This window comes from Tamandua tetradactyla, chromosome 2 (assembly GCF_023851605.1).
Source record: "Tamandua tetradactyla isolate mTamTet1 chromosome 2, mTamTet1.pri, whole genome shotgun sequence".
NCBI lineage: Eukaryota > Metazoa > Chordata > Mammalia > Pilosa > Myrmecophagidae > Tamandua > Tamandua tetradactyla.
The window spans coordinates 120,607,825-120,629,927 of NC_135328.1; the positions used below are offsets into that span (position 1 = coordinate 120,607,825).

At 38.6% G+C, this 22,103-nt stretch overlaps 1 long non-coding RNA gene across 1 annotated transcript in view; it reads right to left on the reverse strand.

Annotated features, from left to right (window-relative positions):
• LOC143661908 (uncharacterized) overlaps positions 1-22,103 on the reverse strand; it is a 55,261-nt gene that overhangs the window by 16,044 nt on the left and 17,114 nt on the right. Inside the window, exons 2-3 of the long non-coding RNA XR_013164960.1 lie at positions 11,030-11,101; positions 711-966 (exon numbers count right to left, since the gene is read on the reverse strand). This is a non-coding gene — a long non-coding RNA (uncharacterized LOC143661908). The remainder of the gene's footprint in view (positions 1-710; positions 967-11,029; positions 11,102-22,103) is intronic.

Below are 22,103 nucleotides of genomic sequence, written 5' to 3' on the forward strand. Positions count from 1 at the left end.
CTGCAGCATGTGCAGTAACTTTAGGTTTGCTTCTTAAATGTACATAAAAAGGGGCAGTTTGCTTGGCAGAGCAGATATTGGCCAGCACAAGGAGACTGATGGAAATTAGAACCAGGAATGGGGTGGCAACTCAGATGTTGGCGAACTAAAAGGTAACTGCCCTCTGGGGACGAGGTGCTTTCACAATTCTGTCCATTGTGTTCACATGTCCAGTTTGACATTAAAATCCATTCTGACCACTTGCTTTGTTTAGGCTAGGTTTATTGTTTCCTTGACTCACGAAGATGTCCTCAAAAGTGCTAACTTACTTTACTCTTCCAAAGAATAATGCATTAAAGAACAAGAACAGGTGGAGGAGAAGTATATAGAGAAGGCTATATAATGAAGAGCATAAAGACAAGAAAGAATGAAGGTCATGTAGACCCTTACATTCCATTGCTCCTGATTACATGTCCTCAACATTAACATGCTATGGAAATTTCATAAACACAGATCATTATTTTTAAACACAGAAGTATGAATCAACTTGAAGTCCCTTGTGTATGTGGCTATATCATTTCTTACATGTCACCTAGAAATGGCAGGTAGAAGGGAGGGTGGAGGGGCAGGCATAAGTTTAAGGAAATAAATTCTGGAAAAATGGAACCACAGAGGTAAGGTGGATTGATTTTTTTAAAACATTTTTTCGGTCTCTTTCTGTATAAACTTACATGTGTCCAAGTATTGCAGACATCTGTGGGTTCAAGTTCTGTCTTCAAGAATATTCCATTCTACAGCAACATCTTACATCTCTGAACTTTTGCTATAATTACTTATATGCTCTCTTTAGTTGATTTCAAGTTTCATACAAATTTGTCTCTTCCTTCAAGGAGTTTCAATCTATCCACGAAGACTCATGAAATGCTTTTGCTCTTTTAAAATCCACAGTCTCCAGTACACTGCCAGGAATCCATAGGCATTCATGACCTGTGTTGTACATGCAAGATATAAATTATGTATCCGTTAGAATTCAAGAGAGCCATAATTATGGCCATTGTCCATTCCTCCACATTCCAAGTTCAGAATTGGTTGAGAGGCAGTGTAATATAGACGAAGGGGATAGCATCATCTTTATTACTCATTAAAATCTTTTGGGAGGTATGCTTGGACAATCAGCCTCAGTGAGCTTCCTAACATCTCCCTCGGAATTGGACAGACTCACCCACCAGTCATTGGTGCAGCTGGGCACTCTCGGCTTTCCCAACAGCCGACAGCATTGCCAGCTAGCAGCAGAGAGGAGGGCGCCCTGCTGTGGATAGAGCAACGGGTAAATGAGAGGAACCTGAGGAGCAAGCCAAACGTGCTCTGCTCCTTTCCCCAGTCTCACTGAGTCAATAAGTCTTTCCTCTTCCCTTGGGGAAGAGTTAGTAAGGGGCTCAAAATAACAATTTTTAAAATGGCCATAGTTTCAGATCCTCAGGATTGGAAGCTCTTTCCTCTCCGAGAAGAGCAGTGCATCTTCACATTGAAATTCCACAGATGCCTGTTGTTGTTGTTTTCTTCCCCGAATGTTAATCTATTGTCCTGTGAGAATCATTTATATTTATTATGTGCCAAACCCAATAACCAACACATAATTCAAGATAACATCCCTATAAAATCTATGTATAGGATTTATATATCCCAGATGGGTGGAAGTTTTGATCTTCAGAACTGAACAGATTCTTATAATTCATGACATGCCCTGCAACGCACGTAGCTCTGTTTCTATGTTTCCTGTGGAATCTCCTATATGCTGGGAGATTATGGAGCAAAACAGTGAAATAAATATTAAACTTTAGGAATTTGTTTTAAGGGCTGTTGGCAAATGTTTGGGGATAGTTGTGACTTACTCTCTAAGAATGCCCTCTCTGATCCTCTTCAACTGAGTAAGATATGTAAGTTTGGGAAAGATCCATTTCTAAGACTGCTAGATGTCACAAAAATGTGTGTGCTGGTATCACATGTAGGGGTACCATATTAAACAAATCTACATTCTTAATTATTAGTCTTCAGTGAGTATCGTCTTAATAGAAAGACAATACACAATTCAAGTTCATGATATGTCAGAAATATACACAATTACGGGTTTACAGAGAGTATTTTAACAGAAAAGCAAACAAGACAAGATGCTGGAGTCAACAGCCCCTAAATCTCAGGCCTTTAACACAAACATTTGATCACAGCTCATGGCACAGGCCAGTTGGGGCTGGAAGAAGGCTGGCATTCAGTTAGGTTTGCAGGATCCTTCCATCTTGTATTTTCACCTTCTTCTAGGTCCTTGGAGTTCTCATTGTTCAGCCCATGTGTAAGAGAAGAGAATGAGGATAGTGGATGTGGTAGTTATGTTCAGGTGTCAACTCAGCCAGGTGATGGTGCCTAGTTGTTTGTTGCTGTGAACTTAACTCATCAGCATGTGAATTTCAGCTATGGCTGATTATATCTGCAGTCAGCTAAGGGAAGTGCCTTCCCCAGTGAGTGAGGCTTAAAAGGAGAAGGCAGAAGAGAGAGAAGCAACTCAGCATAGCTCAAGTAGCTTAGCACAGCCAGTACAACTCAGCTAAGACCCAGGTCAGAAGAGCCAGCTCAGACCCACACATTCAGAGATGCAGAAAGGACATGCCCTGGAGAAAGTCCTTTGAACCCAAAAGTTGGGAGAGAGGGCAGCAGACATTGCCATGTGCCTTCCCACGTGACACAGAAAGGCAGAGGAAAGCTAGCTGCCTTTCCTCTGAGGAACTGTCAATTTGCAACTAAATAAATCCCCTTTATAAAAGCCAGTTCATTTCTGGTATATTGCATTCCAGAAGCTTTAGCAAACTGAAACAGTGGGCAAGGATGTTTTCTTTTCAATGAGCCAGGCCTATAAGTGGCACTTGCATCAATTCGGCTTGTACTCCTTTGGCCAGAACTCAGGCATACCCTAAACCTAACCACAAAGGGGGCTGGAAAATGTGGGCTCTACTGACATCCCAGGAAGATCACATGTAGGCTTTGCCACAAGTGTTAAAAACTGAGCACAGGAGGAGTGTTTAGGAACGCTCTTTATTATCTTTACAATATTTCTGTAAATCTAAAACTATTCTAAAAGAGTTTTCTTTTAAAACCTCTTTAAAAACAAATGTCAGGGCCAGTTCTAAGGATGATGAAGTTTCTGTTTGCAATGTTTTCCCTTCCACCTTTTTTCTAGTGAACCTAAATACAAGAGGTGCTATAGTTCAATTCAGGAAGCTTCAATTTCGAGGGAGGTCTCTTATCTGTCTGAGACTTAGTTTCCTATTCTGCAAAATGGAATAATATCTCAACCTCAAATATTTCTTATACTCATTAAAGATATTACATCTGAAAGACTGTGGTCCATCCAGGCACTGAGGTGGCTTTCAAGCAAAGCATATTCATTGTTTAAACTCTTCAAAAGGAAACGAAATATTAAAAATGCAAACAATCTGACAAAAATTGGTAAAGAGTTGAACACACTTAATAAAAGAAAATATTCAAATAACCAATGAGCACATGTAAAGGCACGCAACATCATTCATCACCAGGGAAATACAAAGCAAAACCACAACGAGATGCCACTACGCATGCACCAGAACGGCTAAAATTAAAACTAACTCTGCTAAGTGGTGACAAGGAGGTGGAGTAACTAGAATATTACTGGTGGGAATTTAAAATTTTACAAAGACCTTGAAAACAAATTAGCATTCTCTGAGAAATATATACCTACCCTATGACCTAACAATAACATTCCTAGATATATACCCAAGAGAAACAAATGCATGTGTTCAAAAAAAAAAAAAAACCTACACAGAAATAGCAGTTTTTATCCATAACAGCCAAAAATTTAAAACAGCTCAGGTGTCCATAAATAGGAAAATGGATAAACATGGAATTGTGCTAAGTCCATGCTATATAAGAACAAATGACTGAAATACATGGCAACATAGATGACTTTCAGAAAAAATGCTGAGTGATATTTCACACCTAAACAAAGGAATTCACATGTTCATCTCCATTTATACAAAATCCTTGAACATAAACAATGAATCAGCAGTGACAAAAGCAGATCAGCATTACCTGGAATAAGGGGTTATTGGGAAGGAACTTTCTGGGGAAAAAAAAAAACATGAAATAAATTTCTGGAATGATGGAAATGTTTTATATTTAAATCGGAGTATACACATTTGTTAAAATTCCTTGTGCTAGACACGAGATTAATGCCATTTACTGAGTATAATAGATTACTGTTCGCATGAAAAAATAAGGAAATGACACTAATGGAAGGAGAGCAGAAACTATTTCATCCTTTTTGCCTTGAAAATGAGAGGGTGGGCGTGCATATTTGCTAATTGTCTGCATCTGCATCCAGCCAGCTGCCTTCCCAAGTCACTACGGTGCAGAATTTGGAAATTATCCCTAGCCAAAGTCCTCTAAAAACAACCCGACAAACAGTCATGCCCAGGATACGCTCTGCAGGTCAATATATTCCATATTACAGTGAAAAAAAAAAAAATAACCTCTAACCCAGACAGGTCTTGGATCACATTTTTCTTAAGTTATATAAAGCTTATGAAAACAGGAAATAAAACATTTTGAAAGCATTGCAGAAAATTCCAAAATAGACAAAAATGCAAATGAAAGCTATGAGAAAAAAGCAGAAGATGCATATTTTTTTCAAGTTCCAAAATGATGCCGGCCAAAAGTCAGTAGAAGAGGAAATGAGAATCCTTGGATGGAATACGGCAATCAAAAGCAAGAAAAACAGATCATTCAAAGCACTGCGCACAAGCACAGAAGGGGAAAAGCTAAATGAGTCTGTGTATTAACTTACAGCTGGCAACCAGTCAAAGTGGGAATTTAATGAGTCTTTTCTTAAGGCTTGTATCTTATACAGGAATAGGAATTGAATTGAAGTTGGATGCGGAGTCCTATTGAGTTACTGAGGCAGATTTTATTCCTGCACTTTCAGGTTTTACAACTTAAGCTTCGGTGCGACAAAAACAATCAGCAACCTGTTAATAATCTTTGAATTTTCTTCACATATCTGACGGAACTTGGGTATACACATACAGCAGCAACTTTTAAAAATTGTTTATACATTATAAATTAAGAAAATACTATGTACACAAGTGTTGTCTTTACATAAATAAAATGAGTGCGCTTAGCACTACTGTTTATGAATTGTGCCTGCTGTAGTATCTGATCTACTAACATTTGCAATTAAGATCGTGCATTTATATTCCTTTTAGCATTTTGGTTTTTATATACTTCAATCTACACTGTTACCTTCATAGCGTCATGACGATTGCATCTCCTTTGGGCACTGTAAATTTTACCAAGCACAAACAATAACACTTTCTCACTTTTTATTTTTTTTGCCTCGGATTTTTTTATATCAGCTATCCATATCGCTGTGCTTGGTTTTCTTTTGGCCAGCATTGGCCAGTTCTTTTATTTTTAATAATTCTACATTTTTTGTTAAACAGTATATGGTTATGGGGTGGTGATGGATGTTTGTTATTGGTTTGGTTTGGCTTCGCTTGGGCTTTTTGTTTTGCTCAGGAGCAGAGAGCCTTGTCTTCTACACTCAGGGTAACCACTTCCATACCCTGTACAAACAGCAACTCCGGTGGTTGCTTCCTGGACCTTGTCATTACCTGTAACTGCATCTAACATTTAAGCACCTTACTCTGTCTCTGACCACCATCCCCTGTCTTCTCATCTCTCCTCTCCTAGTTATCGGGAGGTCCTACCCCGAGTAGGAAATTAAGAAAATACTATGTACACATGAGTGCTGTCTGTCTTTTCGTCTAATTCCTTATTTTCCAATCTACATGCCAATGACAACCACATTGCTATTTCCAGTCTTAACTGGTTCCCTGAATTCCAGAATACCTATTCACCCCATTCACCAGGATATTTGGGCATGTCCATCTTAGCATGGACAAGACAGAACTTGATTTCCCACCCAAACCCATTCAAGCCCAAACTTGTTTTTCCCCCACTCTTCAGAAACTTGAAAACGGCACTACCATTTAGTTCCTCTCTCAGGCCCAAGAAACAAGGAGTCATCCTTGACTCTGCTCTTTCCCTTGCAACCCACATCCAAACCATCCATACATCCTGTCAGCTCTGCCTCTAACATAACTTGATTTTTTTCTTAAGTTTTTTAAAATGTATTTCTTTATTTTTTATTAGAGAAGTTGTAGAAAACTCATGCAGATGATAAAGAGTTCACATACACACAGTTTTCCCTATTATTAACACTTTGCATCAGTGTGGTATCTTTGTTACAAGTGATAAAGCAATATTATTATAATCGTACTATTAGATATAGTCCATATCCTACATTAGCATTCACTGTTGGTCCTATTCAATCCTCTAAAATTTTTTAAAATTTATATCCTAGTAACATATATATGACCAAAAATTCCAAATACATTCTTCAGTGGTGTTAATTACATTCACCAAGCTGCATTACCATGTACCTTGATTCTTTATATCAAGCATTGATAAAGTTGTGGAGGGACTAAAATTCTCATTCCCTGCTGGAAGTCAGGCAACTCTGCTCCTGGAATTGAGTACATATGTTCACCAAAAGACACTCGTAGGAATGTTCCTACCAGTCTTGTCCACAATAGCCAAAAATTGGAAATAGCTCCCGTTCCAATGACAGTAAAATGGATAAATAAATTATAATATAGTCACCCAAAGAAATACTACACAGCAACAAAAAAGAAGAAACCACAGCTGTCACAAAGCCATGGATGAACCGCACAGTCATAATGCTGGGTATAAAAAGCTGTCCACAAAAAAATACATATTTAAGGTATAGTTTAATTTTTATTCAAAACCAACCTACAGGGTAGGCCACAGTGGCTCAGCAGGCAGAGTTCTCACCTACCATGCCGGAGATCAGGGTTCGATTCTAGGTGCCTGCCCATGCTAAAAAAAAAAAAAAAAAGCCAACCTACAACTGATAGGAGTCAGAACAGTGGTTACCTTTGGAAATCTATTGACTGGGAGGGGTCATTAGGGAGACTTCGCCAGCAACAGAAATGTTCTAGATGTTAGTCTGTTGCTACAAGGTGTATATATGTATAAAAATCAATCAGGTTGAACACCTAACATATGTGCATTTTGCTATGTGTAAGTTACACCTCAGTGAAAAGGGAAAAACTCATTTTGTAGCTGTCCACTTCCATTCAGCCCCCCGCCCCCCACCCTTTGTACCCTGATCTAAGCCACTCTCACCTCACACATGGACTATCACAATAGCTTCCTGACAGGTCTACCTCCTTCCATCCTTGCACCCACAGTCTCTATAGAGTAGAGTGATCTCTTCCAAACGTAAATCAGATAAGACCAGTCCCTTGCTAAAAATTCTCCAATGACTTCTCATTACCCTTTAACTGGGATTCAAATCCTTGCCATGACTAAGGTGTGGTGACTCCAGCAGACTGCTCCTTCACCACCTCCCACTACTCTTCCCCTCACTCACTGGGGTCTGGCCCACACTAGTCTTCTCACACTTCTGGACGCATGTCCACCTTGTTCCCAAGCTCCCTGCCAGAAACAATGATTCTCCTGGGTCTTTGCATTGTTCAGGTCTCAAATGTCACTTCTTATACACACATCTAAATATACACACGTATGTACACTCATGCACAGACATACTCTATACACTTATTCTTTTTCATATTTATTCAGAAAGCTTATATCTACAAAAAGCATTTATTATGTATGTATATAATGTACATGTGTATATATAATGCATATAATTGTGCATGTACATATAGTTATGTATTGCCTGTCACCCTCACTAAAATATAAATTCCAGGAGGATAGAGATTTGTCTATCCTGTCAACTCTCATCTTAAGCACCTATAATCATTCTTAACACTTATTACACACTCATTTTTTTTAACACATGAGCAGGCACTGGTAATCGAACCTGGGTCTCCGGCATGTCAGGCGAGAACTCTGCCACTGAGCCACGATGACCCGCCTTAAGCACTCATTTTTATGTCTTTTGACTTGATACACCTACATACTGAGAGATTTCCTCCAACTTTTCCCTCTACACCAATTATTAACTCTCGATTATGTCCATTCCTTTATTTTTTCCTTTGATGAAAATTTTCATTTTAGAAACTGTATATTAGATGTGCAAGATCTCTTTTCACTCTGACTGCTTATTTTTCATAGCCAGCCTTTTTTTCTATTATGATATAGTATCCTTTCAAATCTTTTTAAGGACATTAATAAACCTCTTTTTAAGGACATTAATAAACCCCACTTAGACAAGTGGCTAAGTCATTGTTCAACAATGCATTTACAGAAAGTCTATTCATTGAACAAAGTGAGTTAACAGAAGTTCCATTATTTATTTGCATCTTTCAAAGAAAATTAATGGGGTTCTATTCAAAATCATTGGCAATACCTTCTCACATGCTCTTTCTTCTCCTTCCTGATTTTTGCAGTTCTGCCACTACTCTGAATTCTCCTGCTCTCCCCAGTCACTCCATTTGCCTCTCAAACCCAAGTCCATTAAAATTTTTCCCCTCATTCCCAACTTTGTGTTATGAAGTTACTCTGGATAAGTTCTCCTTCATTTTATCTCTCTATTCTATATTCAGTCTGCCTTTCAAAATATCTAGTAGCCAGGCTTGAAAAGTCAGACCTCTCCCTTGAGCTTAGAGAGAGGAGGACAATCTGGATAGCCAAGGAGAAATTGTCACTGATGTGAAATGGGGAAGAGAAAGAAGATAAGGAATGCGTGCATATTCTTAAATCCTATCTCTGATTCAAGCTCTTCAAAAATATGTTCCATATGAGTTCAAGGAGCTTGAAGTATGCAACCTGCCTCAAATGTTTAGAAGATAGGTAGACGATAGATTATGTACAGATTCTATGCAGAGATGATGATGATGGAGATAGAAAGGTTGGATAGGTGGTAGAGATGACAGATAAATCGATAGACAGACAGATAGATAGATAGATAAATAGATAGATAGATAGATAGATACAGATAAATAATAGATACAGTCAGATTAAATAGATAGATAGGACATAGATAAATAGATGATGATAGGTAGGTAAATAGTAGATGACAGAGATAGAGATGGACTGATAGATTTATAGACAATTATAATGATATGCAAATGTGGCAAAATGTTAAAGTTGGTGGATCTAAGGATGATATGTTGAAGTTTTCCAAATGGGTTTTACATTCTTTTTACAACTGTTCTATAACTCTGATCTTATTTCAAAATAAAAAGTTTAAGAAGAATACATTCTATTATTTTCAGTTGCTCGAATGTATCTGTCCCTTCAAGTTTCAACTGCTCTGCTTTTTCAAATGCTGCTATTTTTCACATACGACCAGCAAGCCTTGATTGTTCATTTTCATGAATGGAGGATTTGTTTGATTAATAGTAGTGGTGGTGTGGGTTTCCACTGTGGTAGTATAGGTTTGGATCTCCAGCTGTCCTCTCTCTTTCATGACAGCACTGACCAGTCTACTTGTGGGTGGGGAACTGGAGAATGAACTGGCCTGCTTTGCTATAGCACGTGAGGTGGAGTTCATGAGGGATCAGGGAGGCAAACCTCCTACTCCTGTCCCCTCCCAACCTCTCCCTGGTGGGGGACTCTTTTCCTCCTGTGTGGAGGCTCTCTGTGCCTGTTCCCCCAAGGTCCTCTCTGAGAACTCCTCCCAGAAATTTCTTCAAAGGACAGTTCCTGAAAGCAGATGACATTATAGGTTGCTTTTTAAGATCAAGGCTGATGAACAAGACTCAATAAGTTATTCCAGATGCAGCCTTTAGATTAATTTCCCTAGCAATTGCCTCACAGGCTCCTAATGTTTGTGGACTCTGAACTTGGAGCATCACTGAAATCACCTTAACCTCTGTAGCGCTATTTCTCAAAGCGTGCTTTGGGATGTTATTTTCTATACTCTGGTTTCTCTGAAAATGCAACTTATGCTCTCTTACATTCCAGGAATATGTCAAAATTTATGGCTCTCTGATGATAGAGTGTTTTCTTCTACCAAAGGACTTTATCCTCATTAGCAACTCTCTCTGCCATTTCAAGGCCTAGAAGGGTAGTAGAAGCTTATGATCAACCCACTCTCTCAATCCAACCTACTTTCCAAGTTATATGATTGTTAATAATACACTCAGAACAAACCAAATGCTTTTTCGTCTTTGTTGAAGAGGAAGGGCAGGTTCTAAGCAGATGGGTCTGAACCAGATAACAAGGACTGCCTGGGGATTTGCTTCATTCTCTTAAGACCCTTCTGGTAACAGAATCAAAAAGACGTTAGTCTAGAAAAAGAGCTGAAAACAGGCCCAGTACCTGTTCCCATGAGCCAGGGTACAATAAAAGCAAATGGTGCACTACTACCCCGGGGAAAAGAGAAAAATAAGTAGGCCTCTGAAGAAAAATAGAGCAGAAAAACATATTACCCAGCCACACTAAAAAAGTTCCTCTTTTAAATTATCAGTTCCTGGAATAAATATTAAATTTAAAAGGTCTTATTATGTTACTTGGTTTTACTACTTCAAAATATATCTGTGAAATACATCGACTGCATCCTTTATTGCAGACCTAATGGAATTCTGGCATTGAGAACCTGATCCACTTTCAGTCTTTACCTTATAAAACTTCATATCTAGCAGATCCCTTAATGGGCAGATGTGGTCATTAAAACTCCCAGCACTTCTTGAGGAAAAGTCTGGAGTGTGACAGAACCCATTTTATTAATTTAGGGATGGTCAGTGTTATACACGCCCACTTCCAAGATATCATTGGACTGAGAATCTCTAATTTTGCTGAAGGCCTTTTTCATTCTGTATTTGTAATTCATGGGTCAGGAAAGGAAGACCTAGCTGGAGGGACACTGTCAGCAGCAAGAAGGAAAAATGCTTACCCATCTTGAGCAAATGGTAACTCTTCCTAGAGGACCGTATAGGGTTTGAGAGGCAATTCCTGCAGCCCTTATGCTCACCTAGTTAGCTTTGGACAGATGGGTCTCGAGACAGAGAAATGTGGCCTTCTCCAGGACCAGTTCTTCAGACAGCTGGAATAAGATCATCATGATAAGCATGAGCTGTGGAAGTGCTACAAAATAGCAGTAAAAATTAGAAAGAGAAATGAGTTTGAGATGCATTGGTGGCACTAGGCGTGGCCTGGGCAGTCTAAAGAAGAGGCTTGGGAATCATTATAAGGCAGTTGAATGAACTTTGACATTGGACCTGGGTGCACCTTGGTTCTGCCACTTATTAGCTATGTGATCTCAAGCGAGATAACTCACCTCCCTGGGTTTCAGTAAAATGGAGGTAATAGCACTTACCTTGCAAGGCTGTTCAACGAGGTCAAATCTAAGGTCCTCAGCACATAGTATATACTAAATAAATCATGCCTTGTTACTCTCATATTGATCATTTGACCTTTTTCAAGGACTTACCCAAATTTCTTGCCACCTTTTCCTGTGTCATTACCCGCAACAAGGTAATGATTGCAAGGGATTTGCATATAGCTTTGTATACAGGAAGAGCTCAGGAAATATTTGCTTGTTTGGTTTAATTTAACCACATATCAACCTTGATTAAATTCCCATTACCACTCTAAGGCATAAGATAACATGATAAGCCCCAGGAAAGACTGATCCTTGAGTTTCCAAAGCAGTTGCAGTATGGGAAGTTAGGTGAGAGGAGGCCAAGGCATTGTAATAATATGCAGTAATGGTGCCTAATAATTAGTGTCCTAGGCATTTGAAGTTTAGCACTCCTGGGTGCCAGCTGCTCTAGGAAATTCCCCAAAGCCTATAATCCTGACTTCTCAGAACTGCCAAAAAGGCCTAAGAGTTCCTAAAATTCTTCCAGGATTTGGGAGGGTAACTTCTGACCCTTCCTCTGGTCACCCTAGTAGCCAAGTTTCTTGGTCATCCATCCTTCTAATCTGCTGGACGCCTTAACGGTGAGGACCCCTCTTTTCTGAGACTTGGGAGTCAAAGGAAGAGGCTGAGGGAAGGAATTTGCTCACATTTTTTTACCTATCATAGCAGGCACATGACACCCTCAAACTTACCCATTCTGATCTAAAATTTGTATAATACATGACCACAGAGGGCCAACGAGCGTTGCTATGGAAGTCACTGAGGAATCCAAGTAGGGTCATGTCTTTCTCTTTATTTTGCTTTGCTTAGCTGAGCACAGCTTACATGAAAACTAGAGCTTGATACCATGCTATGTCAGACAATTAGTGGAGACATTTAACTTTTTGCAACTAATCCACTTTGGAAATGTACGTTGGGGATCCAAATGAAAAAGAAGTAGAAAGCCCTCGCCCAGGTTCTCATCAGCTCCACCTGAATGGCCCTGACACGCAGCTGGGAACCCAGAACAGGTCGACACTGCCCTGGTGGGAACCCAGATTTGGCTTCACGAAGGCCCTCGGCAGGGGGCGGGCTGCAGCCCACCTCAGTGCTCAGTGTACAGAGGTTAGAGTTCCCAGCTGCTAAATCAAATGATCAAAAAGTGGGGCTCGCCTTCACCTCCAAAATAAGGAGACTACAGGGGACCACATTCCATCTTCTTCTTGAATTAAAAGTACAGTTTCGCAGCTGTTAAGTGTCAGCGTGAAGCCCAAAGTCATGGGACAAGGTTTACACCAGCCTGCCTTAAAATAAGGACACATAGGAAAATGCAGTGTATTGCATAAAACTAAATTTAGGCTATTCAAAAAACTTTAAAATACATGCAAAATGTCCTTTCTTTCATGAGAAGTGCTGACATCAGATAGTGGTTACGGCTTCTTACTGTCTCATTAACAAAAAGTTGGTATATCCGAGGTTATATGCCTCTCTGCCTCCTTCCCTTTGTTTTTAAAATTTGCTCATTCTTTAAATCCAGAAAGAAAAATAACATGATGTCTGTTCTGTGAACCAGCTGTGGGATCTCAGGCAAATCCCTGAAATTCTCTGGTCTTTGGTTTCTTTATCAGGAAATTGGGGGAAGGTGGGGCAGGGGAACTCCCCAAAGGGGATCTTGCTCCTGGTTTGGACACATGTGCAAAGTCATGGAATAGTTATAAAATAAAATATTTTTACGGATGGAAATTAATTTGGTAAATTTCAGATATCCAGAGTATTCTATAAATCTAGATTAGAAATTTTTCACAATATACAAATGTTGGGATCTTTCCACTTTCTTTCTCCCTCTTTCTTTCTTTTCTCCTTCCTTCCTACCTTCTCTCTTGCCTCCCTTCCTTTCTTCCTTCCCTCCTTCCTTCCCCTCCTTTTTAATGCAATTTTATTGAAATATATTCACATACAATATAATCATCCAAGGTGTAAATCAGTGGTTCACAGTATCATCATATAATTGTGCATTCATCACCACAATCAATTTTTTAATATTTTCACTACTCTAAAAAAAAAATACATATAAGAATAAAAATTAAAATGAAAAAGAACACCCAAAACATACTGTATCCCTTATCCCCCCATCATCTATTTATTTTTTTACCCCTACTTCTTTACTCACCTGCTCATACACCAGATAAAACAAGTGTCACCCACAAGGTTTTCACAATCACAGAGTGACACTGCAAAAGCTATATGATTATACAATTGTCTTCGAGAACAAAGCTACTGGATTACAGTTCAACTGTTTCACTTCCTTTCCTTCTAACAGTGACTGCAACACCCCCAATCACCAAACCTGCAACCTTAACCCCCCACTTCCTCACACCCCCGCAGCCTGCTTTTCCATACATCCCTAATCCTCTTTTGTTTCTTAAATACAAAAAGTGGAGACATTGGCACCAAAAAAAGTCTCAGTCCCGAGGCAGAGCCGAGTCCGTGACCTTCCTGGCTGCCCAGGCTCTCTAGCCTAGATTTCCCTTGGGGAGCTCATGATTAATCAGCCCCTGCGGCAGCAGCTCACTGCTCTTGGCCAACTCTCTGCTGCTGCAGTCAAAAGCTCATAAATCTAACGAGGTAAAGGACACAGGGCAGCCAACAACCCACTCTTTAAAAGAGCTGGGTGTGTTGAGGCGAGATCTCTGGGAATAGTATGGAGACAGTCCTGGCCTCAGCTTTTTGTTCCAATCAACCGGCTTCAGAGTCACAATCCAAAATTGGTTCTAACAGTGTGCTTGGCACATACCTTAGACTTTTTAGCTCCTCAGATCCCAGAGCAGGGATTCACCATGAAAGTTAATGCCCTTTGAGTTTCCAAGGCTGCAGACTCTTAAGACAGAGCTTGAGAAGCAAGGTGCAATGGGCTGAAGTCCTGGTTCTGCCACTTACCAGCCAAGTGAGGCTTAACAATTAATTAATTCCTCTGGGGGCCCACTTCCTCATCAGTGAAAGGAGATATAGCAATGCTCCATCGTCACTCCAAAGAGATATTGCAAAGAAAGCACTCAGCACAATGCCTTGCTCAAAAAATACATATTACTATTATTACCTAAAGGTTTGTCTATTGCAGCAATTCTCAAATTCTTTGGTCTCAGTATCCCTTTATGATATTAAAAATTATTTATTCTTATAAACTTTTGTTCACAAAAGTTTATTTATATTTACTGTACAAAAGGCTATTTATATTTACTGTATAGTTGGTTCTCATTATTTGTGGTAGTTATGTTCAACAAAGTTGCTGTGAACACTGAATTAGCAAATACAGAACCATCACTTCTAGAGGAAATAAAGGGTTAGGTTTCTGGGAGCCTCTGGTCACAACATTTTCTCAAACAATCAATAAATAACCTTGTTTTATGGGTGTTTCTGCTTAAAGAAATCTCATTTAATATATATTGTTGATTCATTAACATTGAACTTACAACCAACAGCATTATAACTCATATAAATCTAATGAATGTATTTTCTTAGTAAGGCACATCACAGCCTTCCTGCACTTAGAAATACTAGACAGCATCTCAGCACTACACTTGGGGTCATTTTAAACAGCAATATCACTGACAGCACAAAAATGCAAAAAAAAAAAAAAAAAGTGGCACTAAACATACCATAAAAAGGTCACCCGTTTAGAGTATGAGAGCTGAAACAAGGAGGCAGAGCATCAATTTGCTGAACTTCAGCTGGCAATGTGGGTGTCAGATAATTCAAATTTTTGCTCCTCTGTGTATGATCATGAATATCACTGAAAGCACTGCAAGTATTGATTCTGGGGTTGCAAATAAATTTTATCAAGCAGACAATTCACAAATGTGTAGTCCACAGATAATGAAGAGCAACTGAATTTGATATTAAAACTAAAAAAAATGTGTAAAGTAAAAGAAAATAGGACACATTCCATTAGCCGTTGGAGCTATGCCATCATCACACATCATGTAGCTTCTGGAAAACTCCACTGTACACTCAGAAAGAATGTAAGTGAAAAAAGACAAATAACAGCTTAGAACAATTATGAAAATAGCTTTGATTTCACAGTCTTGAGGTCATATATTGAGAACCAAGACCTTTATGTGTTCTTCTCTTTCCAGGCGCTTCTTTAAAATATGACACTGAGATTGTGCAGTTTACTTTGATTCATCAAATGAAGAAGGCACATCTTTTAAAAGGCTATTCATACTTTAGCAAGAGGTTTTCTTTATGTCACAATTTGTGTAATTATGTCTACAATGTGTGTCATTTCTTCTAATTCTCTTATTCACAAAATTGGGGGATATCCAATAACAATAATAATCACTACAATTCATTGGACACCAAGGTGCCAGGCACTGTACCAGGAGCTTGAAAAATAAGTTACCTGCCTTGATCCTTACAATGTACCTAAAATGTGTCACCATTATCTCAATTTTATAGATGAGGAAACAGAAAAGCTAAACGTCTTACCTAAAGTCACAATTGTAATTGGAGTTTCCAGAAAAATAGCCTAGATCTTCCTGATTTTAAATATGCTCTACAAATTACTCTGCCTGTAAACTCAATGCACAAACACATTGCACAATCTTTTTCCCTTGTTTTTTTAAATAAATCCATTAGCAGCCTTTAAGTCATGATCTCTCTACATTATTCTCATTTAAAAGCAAATCTCATTCTTCACCATAAAAATTCCAGTTGCATTTTTGCAGAAACTGACAAACTGATCCTAAAATTCATATGAAAATACAATAGACTCAGAATAACCAAAACTATCTTAAAAAAGAACAAAGTTGGAGGACCCATATTTCTCAACCTCAAAACTCACTATACAGTTAACAGTAGTCAAGACAGCACGGTGCTGACATAAAGACAAAATGCAGATTGACAGAATGCACAATTCAGTAGGGAAAGTGTATTCCTTTCAACCAATGGTGCTGGAACATGTGCAAAAGAATAAAGTTGGAACCTTACTTCACACCATACACAGAAATTAAATCAAAATGTATCAAAGGCCCAAATGTAAGAGCTAAATCTAACAAAAGGTTAGAAGAAAACTTAGAAGTAAATTTTCATGACCTTAGGTTAAGGGATAATTTCTCAGATATGACACTAAAAGGATGTGACTAAAGAAAAAATACATACTTTGGACTTCATCCAAATTAAAAACATTAGTGCTTCAGAGGACACCACCCAGAAAGTAAAAAAGATAACCCACATGATGGGAGAAAATATTTGTAAATCATATAGGTAATAAGGGACTTATATCCAGAATATAAAATAAATTGTTACAACTTAGTGGAAAAAAATTGAAAATGGCTAAAGAACTTGAAATAGACATTTCTTCAAAGAAGATATGAATTGCCAATAAACACATGAAAAGATGCTCAACATCATTAGCTTCCTGGGAAATGTGAACTCAAACCACAATGAAATGTCATTTCATACCCACTAGGATGGCTTAAAAAAGACAATGACAAGTGTCAATGAGGAAGTGAAGAAGTTAGAACTCTCCTATGTGGCCGGTGGGGTTGTAAAATGGTACAGATGCTTTGGAAAACACTCTGGTAGTTCCTCAAAAGCTTCAACACAGAGTTCCATATGACCCAACTATTTCACTCCTAGGTACATACTGAAGAGAAATGAAAATGTACGTCCACACAAACACTTGTATATGAATTTTACAGCAACGTTATTCATAATAGCCAAAAAGATCCCCAGATGTCCACCAACTGATGAATGGATAACCAAAATGTGGTACACAAATAATGGAATGTTACCAAGTAATAAAAAGGAATAGAGTACTGATTTATTCCACAGCATGGATGAACCTTAAAAACATTATGTTAAATATTGTTGTTGTTGTGTGTTGAATTGTTAAGCAAATGCACATAAAGCCGCATATCATATGATTCCACTTACATGAAATGTCAAAAGGAGGAAAATCCATAAAGACAGAAAAGTAGAATAGTGGGTGTTACCAGAGGCTGGGAGGAGGAGGGGATGAGGAGTGATGGCAGATGGGTGCAGGGTGTCTTTTTGGGGTGAAATCTTCTGAAGAAAATCTTCTGAAATTAGAGAGTGGTGATAGTTGCACTACTCTGTCAATACACTAAAAACCACCGAATTGCATTTTATGGTGAATTTTACGGTATGTGAATTTTATCTCAATAGAGCTGCTCTTTTTAGAAAATTAACCATATTCTTGAATTGGATATCATAAGGAATACTTTTATTCCTTCCATTTTTTTCTTGACTTCCCAAACCACCCCAGACAGCAAAGTTCGTCACCAAACAGGTTATTAACCTGATTTAATGAGGTCATCTGCATTGCTGAAGGCTGAAGAAAATATATCCAGGCAAACCATATCATAAATTAAAGTTAGAAAATACATACAAATAAAACCAGCAATGAGTCAAGATTTCAGCTGGCGTGTGTAGGTGTTATCCAGACTCAATGTGCTCCATGGTTGGGGTGGGGGAAAAAAAAAAAGATGGGCTTGTCCTTCCCTGGCAGGGCTTAATAATTTTAAATAAAGAATAAATCCCATATGCCCATTTTTTTGCCCATTTATTTTTTTGCCCAGATCCCTATTCCCACCTGAACTGACCAACATATGGAAGCGCTTGAGAAGCTGTTGGAGACAGCTGACGCCCAGGAGCAAGCTCCAGAGTCCTGCCATCTGCAGAGGAAAGCCTTGGCACTCCACTGCAGGGTCTTGGATCCCACTGGCAAGTGACAGACCCACAGGAGCCTCCTCGGACACCAGCTGTCCTCTCCTGGGCTCCTGCTGGGAACGGAACACCAACCCAGCAGTCTTGGAGTGATGCTCTCCCTGCCAAGCTGTCAGAATCGCCAAAGCTGGGAGAGCTGGGCACATTCACTCTGGAAGGCAGATACAAAGAGAACCACATAAAAGAAGATAATAATAAGAAGTAAGGAGAGAAAATAAGTTAAGCTTCCCAGCAGACTTTAACACTGATTCGAAGTTGACAGATCATAAATACACTTGTCACTTTTTTTTAAGCCCATGAAAAATATTTCAAATTGCCTAAACCCTCTTACTTCAGAACTACTCTTTTCAAAGTGGTTCCTACTAGGTATTGAGTTTACGGGTCTCTGAAGGGAAGAAGGGATTGGTAAGAATGGGAAAGGGGGTTTGTTTTTTGGGGTATGCCACTATTCTAATACCAAAGCAACCATATTAGTTTGAAGAACTACCAACAAAAGGCAAGTCAAGATATACAAAGAAGTACTAAAAGACTTCCAAGCCCCACCTCCAGCTTCCAAACAACCCAACATTCCTTATGGGAAATGCACCATGTCCCATTTCGGGTATATTGATGTTTTGACAAAATTTAAGCCTCTTGAAATGCAAATATTTTATTGTCCATGAAAAGGACATTCATTAAATTAGAGGAAATGAGAAAAAATTTGTGAGGTTCAATGAAAATTAAAGAGATGGAAAAAAATAAATAACTCTTACCAAACACCATTTTGCTGAGTTATATGCAAATAATCAGAAACATATTGTGCAGATTACATCTCCCCCAAACTACACTTAGGTTTTGAAGTTAATAGACAAAGTGCTCAGCAGAAACTAAACTAAAAACAGCAAACAAGTTTGGGATTTTGCCAGTCTTCAAAAATAGCTTTTAAAAAATACATTAAGATTTTGTTTTTCTTGAAATATCTTGATGCCTTCAGGGTAACAATTTCCCTAGCCAATAGTGACTAAAATAACAGAAACTGAGAAGCCAAAGTCCTTTCTTTATCTGAGTGATGGTCTAGAACCCTTTACTGAAAGTTTTCACCAACTTTATTTAAATTATTTTAACTCATTTGCTTATAAATTTAACGCTTTCTAAAGAGAAGAGAAGTTGTTTCTCTTATAAAAGAATACTAAATGTAAGGCAATACAAAAAGATGGTCTAAATTTCTCTTCTGGGTAAGAGAAGAAGAAAATTCTATGAAAAAAGTTGAAGAGACCATATCTGCTGTCACTAGTTAATATTCAACTTACCCACATTCTGCAAATTCCTTATATCTCAGTCATAACCAGATCATACCTAAACACAAACACAGTCCATTCCATTCTGCTGCAATGCATATTTCTGTTATAGAACTATTTCATATGCAATTGATATGTAATCGAATCTGTAAGCACAACCCGGAGTTACATGCGTTAATACATGATTTTTCCCAGTGTGTTAAAGTCGAACACAACTAAGCACCAAGTAACAAGGGTGAATGCTGCAAGCTGCAGAATATCACACTGTATATTCACCCCCATCCTTTCCCTTTGTTCAATTTGTCCTATGCATTGTACTCCATGTGTTTATTGCTTGGTTCTCCCCAAACTTTCTGCGGTATGCTCTTGTGTCCATAATTCAGCAGGTTCTACCTGCCTTCCATCCCATTCAGTCAAGCTTCCTTCATTTTTTGTTTTAAAGGTAAAGTCCAGTATTTCTGTAGCATTTCTTTATCTGTAGAACTTGAGTCTTTTAAAATGGGCTAGTATTTTTATTATGATTACCAGCTCGTTTTGTGGACAAAAGTTAAAATAAGCCCTGTTATATTTAGTGCTCCATTTGTCAGTACTCAAGATTTTTCAGAACATGTATATCACACGGCAGCAGAAATATCTGTATAACTTGCCTATTTATCTAGTACAGTAACTAATCATTGCTATGGAGACTCCATGCTTTGCTCTACATTGATTAAATAAACCAGATTATTGCTATTTCCCCAATTCATGTCATGGTATACATTTAGTCCATTAAAAGAAGGCAAAACAAAAGTCCCCTTGGGGGAATGGTGAGAAAGGGGGGAAATTCAACTTCCCCAAGTGGAGAATTCTTCATATTCTCACAAGCAGTGGGGACAACCAAAGCAATAGGCTGAGTCCCCAATCTTGGGGTTTGTTCATATGAAGCTTTGCCCCATGAAGGATACGTCAAGCCTACTTAAAACTGGGCCTAAGAGTCACCCCCAAGAGAACCTCTTATGTTGCTCAGATGTGGCCTCTCTCTCTCTCCAGCCAACACAACAGGCGAGTTCACCACCTTCCCCCTGTGTATGTGGGACATGACTCCCAGGGGTGTGGGCCCTCTTAGCAATGTGGGACAGAAATCCTAGAATGAGCTGAGACTCAGCATCAAGGGATTGAGAAAACCTTCTCAACCAAAAGGGGGAAAAGCGAAATGAGACAAAATAAAGTGTCAATGGCTGAGAGATTCCAAACAGAGTGGAGAGGTTAGCCTGGAGGTTATTCTCACGGATTAAATAGATATTGCCTTGTTAGTCGAGATGTAATGGAGAGGCTGGAGGGAACTGCCTGAAAATGTAGAGCTGTGTTCCAGTAGCCATGTCTCACGAAGATGATTGTATGATGATATGGCTGTCACAATGTGACTGTATGGTTGTGAGAGCCTTGTGTCTGATGCTCCTTTTATCTTCTTTATCAACAAACGAGTAAAACTTATGGCATAAAAATAAATAATAGGGGCAACGAATGTTAAAATAAATTTAGTAGATTGAAATGCTAGTGATCAATGAAAGGGAGGGTAAGAGGTATGGTAGGTATGAATTTTTTTCTGTTGTCATTTTATTTCTTCTGAATTGGTGCAAATGCTCTAAGAAATGATCATGATGATGAATATGCAACTACGAGATGATATTGTAAATTACTGATTATATATATAGAACAGAATAATCATATGTTATGAATGTGTATGTTTGTTATATTTAAAAAAAATTTTAATTAATAAAAAAGTTAAAAAAAAAAAAAAAAAGCAAAACTGATAGGGGTGAAAATTCTCTCTCCCCTTTTCCTGCTAAGAGAATTGGTGACATTCAGGGGAAGTAAGACAGATGAAGAGCAAAACCAAACATCCATATTGCAAGTTATCCTAATAAATTTAGCATTTCCCTAAGTGCAATGTCTACAATACTGATCTTCTTGTACCCAAACCTCCAAACTGCCTCAGCCATTATAAGGCACTGGCAAACTTTTTCCATAAGTCCTAGCTTAATCTGGTTTGGCCAATATTTTGGAACTCTGCCTGGATGGGGTAGATATTGCCTCCAGCTCCTTCACTGACATCAGTCTAAAGCAAATTGGGAGTTTGCCAACAACAGTGGATCCATACTGAAAGGACATTGCCAAATACCTCACAATAACCCAGCCTGATGTTTCTACCTTTGTTTTGAAGTATCACAGCTATCACTGACCGAAAGGCAAGAGCTGCATCCATTTCTAAGGAGGCTGATAGTCATGGGCAAGCAGTTGAATATTCCTATCAGTTCTCACTCTGCAGAAAAAAAAAGTGTCAATCTGTCCCCGTACATGTAAACCATGAAGGTGGAAGAATTGAACAGATTATCACCTCGTATACTGTCCCTTATTCAGAGAGAAGCATAACATCCCTTACACTTCAGAAGGAAATGGGTCCTCTGATTAAAACTTACAGCAGAATATCTTTTATTCTCTTCCACATGTAAGAAGGCCCTAATTCTTGGAAGACTTGTTCCATGTCAAGTTCTCCTCTCTCAGATTGCTTTTCTACTTTAATCACCCTAGGTATATAAGGCTGCAGTTCTCAACTGAGAAACAGTTGAGGATAGTGCCTGCCGGCACTCCAAAATGTCAAAGCTCTAAATCAGTACATAGACACACAAAAATACACAAAG